General features: G+C 31.9%; 1 protein-coding gene across 4 annotated transcripts in view; it reads left to right on the top strand.

Moving 5' to 3' along the window:
* LOC106101590 (2-hydroxyacylsphingosine 1-beta-galactosyltransferase-like) overlaps positions 1–6,555 on the top strand; it is a 35,760-nt gene that overhangs the window by 20,547 nt on the left and 8,658 nt on the right. Inside the window, exon 1 of one of the 4 annotated variants that reach the window (XM_013280875.1) lies at positions 5,793–5,871. The exons of the other annotated variants lie outside the window; for them this stretch is intronic. The gene's annotated coding sequence lies outside the window, so the exon portion shown is untranslated. Of the gene's footprint in view, positions 1–5,792; positions 5,872–6,555 lie in introns of those variants that run through there. 4 annotated transcript variants of the gene reach the window in all.

Genomic DNA, 6,555 nt, shown 5'->3' with positions numbered 1-6,555 from the left:
AGAATTTTCACACGTATACAAAAATATTTATGAATTTAGCGTGTCAATAAACGTTCGATTGTATTCGATATTTAAAAATGTTTTAACAGACATGTTGATGTTAAAAATAATAAAATAGTGTTAAAATATTTAATCTACGCATTCCAAGGTCTGTGAGCGTCGGTGGTTCAGTGGTTTAAGCACTTGACTTGTAATCTACAGGTCTTGGGTTCGATCCCGCCATGTGCCAATGTGATTTTCGATTTTTCGAATTTTCATATGTACATAATTTACCCGACGTTCTTACGGTGAAGGAAAACATCGTGATGCAACTTGCACATATTAGCGAATAAATTCAAAGATATGTGTGAAGTCAACCAACCCGCACTTTAGTAATTTTAACATAGTGATATAAATGTAGTCATTTTAGTAACTTTAGTTTATTAGGCAAGTAGAAATCTTAAAAAGTTGTAAGTAATTTGTAGATATTTGTAATTTATAGTAATTTCATAATAAAGAAAGAAACGTTCTACCCGCACCTAACGTCCCTATCCCAAAAATATGCTAGGGGAACGAGAGGGTGGCATGGAGCCGCCCATCAAAAAAAACTTGGCCAGCGTGGTTGACTATGGCCTAGTCACCCTAACTTTAGGGTAGGCTCCGAGGCCCTCGGTGGGGACGTATAGTGAGCTGGTTATAATGATGATGATTCCAAGGTCTTGTTTAAAGGGTTTTGTTGGTACGAGTGTATAGTATCTAAACTAGGTCATATGGTAAACATGCAAAAAATCCACAACAGGATGTAACATGATAAGATTTATGCGTTCAATATTAATTTATGAGCAATTAGTAGATCCCTAACAAAGAAAATATGCACATATTTTGCATATGCGTGTTTAGATTGAAGGTTGAATGGAAATAGTATGGAGAGGTACACAAGTAGAGGTAAGCCTTGATAGAGATAGATGGTGTGGAAGATGTCATGAGATAAGAGAAGATAGAAGTCGAACAACTGACGTCCCCCTTTGGAAGTAGGGTAAGAATGGGGGGATGATTGGAATGATTTAAAAACGAAAAGTGCAACAAATGTATTTCAGTATGTATTATGTTGAAGAACTTTACAAAGAAAGTTTCATATGAATTTATGCATTTCAAAACAAAACGTAATTCAATTAACTTTAAATTTATACTGTCACATATCTGATTAATTTTATTTGCAATTTGTTAAGTTAAAAACGTATCTTCTGAATCTCATTAGTGAAAGGTCAAGTCAATTTGTCTGTGTCGTTTTTCCCTCACATTTTGTCGTCAAGAGATGCTTATATTGATATTTACTAAGTACTCTTCGTTATAAAACATCAACTAAAAAGATCAAAGTCAAAAATTTACAGTCTCTGTCTACCTGTCTGGGTCACTAGCGTGACTGTATTACTTTATTGTTAACTTGAAATTTATTAAAAAAAGTAGAAACACTAGGGGCTGTCCCATCACTGGCTGATAGAGGCTCAGATAGCTTAAAAATAACCTCATTGTCATTTCCATCACATATGTTATCAGACAATTTACAATTTGGTGGGACAGCCCTAGATATTCTACACACCTATATTATTAAAATGGCTTCAGTTCGCATTAAATAAAATAATCAAAAGTAAGTAGCCTATGTGTTCCTCCAGACTATGCTCTACATATAACTATGCCTAATTTCATAGAGACCGTTCAGCAGTTTTAAGATTATACATAACACTAAAAAAGTATTATAGTTTTTTTTAAATATTTTAAGTAAAATACATTTTCATTTCTTACTACTAACTTTATCTATAAATTTTCACCAAATTTTGGTCGAATTCAATGAGAAATTATATTTACATATTTAATTGACTGACAATGTTGTTCATTGTGTGGATTTATTTTGAATTTACTGTTCAAATTGATAACATCTCTTTTTATAATAACTCTGTAATTACAGAATAATAAAATGTTTGTTATAACTGTTTATTTCCCTTTAATTAGTATAAATGACCTCTGTGTAAAGACGTTCTTTTGTTTTTAAATTCTAGACGCTTCGATTGAAATGAGTATGTATCCATCAATCTGTGAGACAACTCTTCACAGCTGACAACTTAATAATTATGATAAATTATATTTAAAGCATATATTTATAACAAGTTCATACATTAAGAAGATAAATGTCAAAACATTTAACGTTTTCGAATCAATACGCCATATTACGTAGTTGATATTACGTTACTTCTGATTTTTCGATAGCAGTCTTCGATTATTCATAAATGTCAGTTGTATCGAGTAATTATAATCGATATAATAGTGATGTACCGATGACAGGTCAGTAATCGAAAGGTCGACCGTCGATTTTGAATTTAAAAAAATATTTTCAAACATTTTTACACTTTCATTTAATTAAAGTGAGGTTAAGTTTTATTTTTATAATTTATTTAGTAGTAGGTGTAATTATTGTCAATACTTTAGCGTATAAATGTAATAAAATTCAAGTTAACTCAAACTTAGTTTATCTATACTAACATTATAAAGAGGGAAGATTTGCATTTTTGTATGTATTGAAATAACTCAAAAACTACTGGGCCGATTTCAAAAATTCTTTCACCGTTAGAAAGGTAATTTATCTGTGAGTAACATAGGCTATATATATTAATTTCACGCGGGCGAAGTCGTGAGCAACAGCTAGTATAAAATAAAGTCGCTTCCCGCTGTTTGTCCTGTATGCTTAGGATCTTTAAAAGCAACGTATATTGATGCAGTTTATTTTAATAGATAGAATAATTCAAAAGGTGTACTACTATAATATAGTAGAGAATAACTAATGAATTTAGAGGTTACTAATCTGATGTAAATACATTTTCGTATCAATATTGGACCCGTGCAAAGCCGCTAGTCGCTAGTACTTAAAATGTCAAATATTTGTTACTACGTGCTCAAAATGGCTTAACTGATCTGAATATTCGACACAGATATATATCGGTTGGCAACGACTTTTTTCAATGAGTTTTTTATTAAGTTTTTTAACGCTATTTCCAGTTTAAATAGTTGTATTGAATGTAAACAATATGCGCAAATATGGGTACCACGTAACCTTCCCAGTCGGCCTTCGTGCGACTGGTTTTGATCGAGTTTGTTATATACTCTCCCTTTCGTTCCAGTTTACTTGCAGATTTTTAAACGATTAAATAATAAAAATTAGTGGCACAAAACATGCATAATGATATACTTTTGTACAGATGTTCAGAGTAATTTATGCTGGAACTATTAAACTGAACAACATGACGACAGTATAATGATATCGGTTTGTTTTACAACATTAAGCTGCTAATACTGTCATGTTTATGTTTGCGACTACGTCCGCATAAAATTAACAAAAATAAAAGTTTGTTGCCTATGTATTCTTCCAGACTATCATTACATTTCTGTTAAATTTAATCGAGATTCTTTCAGCCGTTAAGGCTAAAAACTCTAACAAACAACTATCCATCTAAACTTTCACATTTTACTAATATTATAAATGCGAATACTTAGTTGGATGGATGGATGTTTGCTAGAGCTTGTAGCCTAAACGGCTCAACGGATCTCGATAAAATTTGGCATAGTCGTAAAGGATAGTATACGGAAGAATACTTGCTTTTGTTTTTTTAATTGCACGCGGACGAAGTCGCGGGAGAAAGCTAGTTTGTGATATTAGTTTATCTAGTACAGTTTTAAATTTAATTTAACGTATTTTTGTATCTTCAATACGTTGTTAGAAGATTGTATCTACCAGGAGCGCATAAATCTCGCTAGGTCACGCGAACATAATTGCGAAAGTATTTTATCAAAAACGATCAAACACTTCCTGCATCTGACGCTATCTTCCTCGAACGGTTACTATGGTTACGTGATCTAAAACTTGTATTACGTCATATGTGGACACTCACATTATTAGAGAAATGATACCACTGTGGCAATAACAGATTCGATTATTTCCGTATTGATGCACAATCGGAATCCTTTAACAACGGCAAGTTGTAGAGTAATGCAACGGATCGTGACGTGACGTGAACTTTCATTGATGGATGTCTATGGTTTGTAGACGTTATGATTGCTGTTCCCGTCTGTTGAACTTTTACTTTGAAGTGAAATTAATATGAAGCTTGGAAGACACGTTTTCATGAGAAATTCACTTAAATATTAGTGGTATAATTTAAGTTGGTTTTAATGTTAAAAATCTTTGAAAACACGAAAGTAACAACTTACTTTTAAATTGAAAATTACGCCATCTAGTGTCCTAAATTCAAAACCTTGTTTAATTACGAAGTAGAGCTTAAAGATTTCCTTAATTTTTAAATCATGATTATTATTCATAAGGTATACATATACCTGACACATGTCAGGTAAATAAGGTTAAGGAAATGAATGTAACTAACATATTATTTATAATATTTTGTCGGTTGCCCTTGAGCTGTTGTCCTGAGTAAGTTTCCTAAGGTAAGATTTCATTGAATTTCAACATTCACTCGCCCAAACTCAATGTCATACGCTTAATTACCATGTAATAAGTCAATTTATAACTAGTTGTACAAAAAATAACAAAGAAGGGTCGCAAGATTAGGGTAAAGAGAGCGAGCCTATATTAAACACCAGCTGTTGATCGCGACTTCTTTCGCGTCAATTTTAAAAAATGCAAAAATATAACTTACGTTACTCGGTGATAACGTAAATTTTTATTGTACAAGAATATTCGAAATCGGGTCACTAGTTTTTGAATTATCATTAAGTACAAAAATACAATTCTTTTTATAATATTGCTATAGAAGTATTGAAAATACCTTTGAAATATTCAACGTAATAAAAACCCATGCTGTATTTTAAGGATCTCATTGGAGATTCACACAAATAGGACTGACATTCTTTTTATTCTATTTAAATACTCCCAAATGACGCATATACTTCCTATTCTAAGGTAGTTTTCGACGTGTACATTTTGCAGGTTTATTTTACTCCTGCGTCCTACTGGAATACACGCGTGCAATAAAAATAAACAACATAGTTTGTGCTTTGTTTGTAGTGTTTCTTGTTAGTAATGTAGCTGTTTTGCAATATAATTGCTATAAACATAATATTTAAGGGATAAAAAGATTGTACAAGCTTCTATTGACTATCTGAACGGTCTGAACTATAAAATAGCTTCCGTATAAGTTACTGGCGTGCGTGTGACTTCATCCGCATAAAATTATGAAAATTTTATCTTATTGTTTACATGTATCAAATTATCAATTGCAAATGTAAAAATGACATGACATGACAAAGCATGGCCACCGTACTTCCTTGATATTGGCAGCGACTTATGGTCTCTTTCCCACATTAAGGTTTTTATCCAAAATATTTACCCTCTAAGTTTAATGGCGTAAAAATATATAGCCTAAAGCGTGACGTAAGTGTAGGGCTTTTTATTAAAAAAAGAATTGTTCAAAAATATGCTGTAATTGCTGACATCTTCTTAATTAAAGATGGGTGATTTAATATTACTAAAATTAAGTTACTTGCATTTAGTTATAACATAATTGTATAACATTATTTTAATGAAAGATCACTAAGACTAAATATAAAATTGATTTACTTGTTTCAATTTATTAACGTCGTGCGTCATTATTTCTGCACGAGTAATTATATTTATTCTAAACTCTAAACACTCATTATCTTATTATTTATTCATCAATAGACTATTTAAAGGATGCTTTTAACATTGAAATTATATTACAGCCGTTTAAGTATTGCAGATTTCATTGTGCGATCACACAGTCATACGTATTGGTCCGTAACGATCGGTTTAATGTTTGTAAACAATTAATTTACATAATAAATGGCTCGAGTCCGGCTCTGTAATAGGTGTGTACCTATTCCGATAATCGGTATTCATTTTCGGTACGGATACGGACCACCATCGGCACGTACAAGATCACGTGTGCGGTCGGAATTCACAATTCCTTGTCACGTGTCACGGTCAATGGAAACCAAAAGTGAATTGTTTGTCGAGTTCTCGGATCACGTGGTTTTGGTTTAATGGGAGCGTTGTTAAAACGTGGACTCTGGGACGTCGCAACGTTTTTTACGAAAGATTTTACCCATGCAAAATTTAGGGCTAGTTTTTATATGATTGTTAGTAGATATTCAAATGGAGTTTTTGAACTGTTTTGTTCAGATGTAGAACAGTCTGGAAAAATACATTTGCTACTTACTAAGGTTTTCTTTTTAATTCCGTGGGAATATTAGGCCAAAACTAGTTCTGTCTAAAATAATAGAGTTACTTTTATATTTTTAGGATACTGCTTTCAATGTACTTTGTTAGGATTTTAATAAATGACGAAAGATAATATAAATTTGTTATATGTTAAATTTCTTTACATTTTCACTATTTGTATATGTAAACAAAACCCATCAAAACTTGTTAGAAGAATTTTAATTATACGTATTTGCGAGTTCATCGAACTTCACTATAATAGTTAACATGTTTGAACAGAATTGGAGGTCGCACATAAATGATTATTACCAAGCCATTAAGGCTTCACTGGC

This window comes from Papilio polytes, unplaced genomic scaffold (genome assembly GCF_000836215.1).
Source record: "Papilio polytes unplaced genomic scaffold, Ppol_1.0 DF823980.1, whole genome shotgun sequence".
NCBI lineage: Eukaryota > Metazoa > Arthropoda > Insecta > Lepidoptera > Papilionidae > Papilio > Papilio polytes.
The sequence above is the reverse complement of the archived record's forward strand: the minus strand, read 5'-3'. Positions and strand labels throughout refer to the sequence as shown.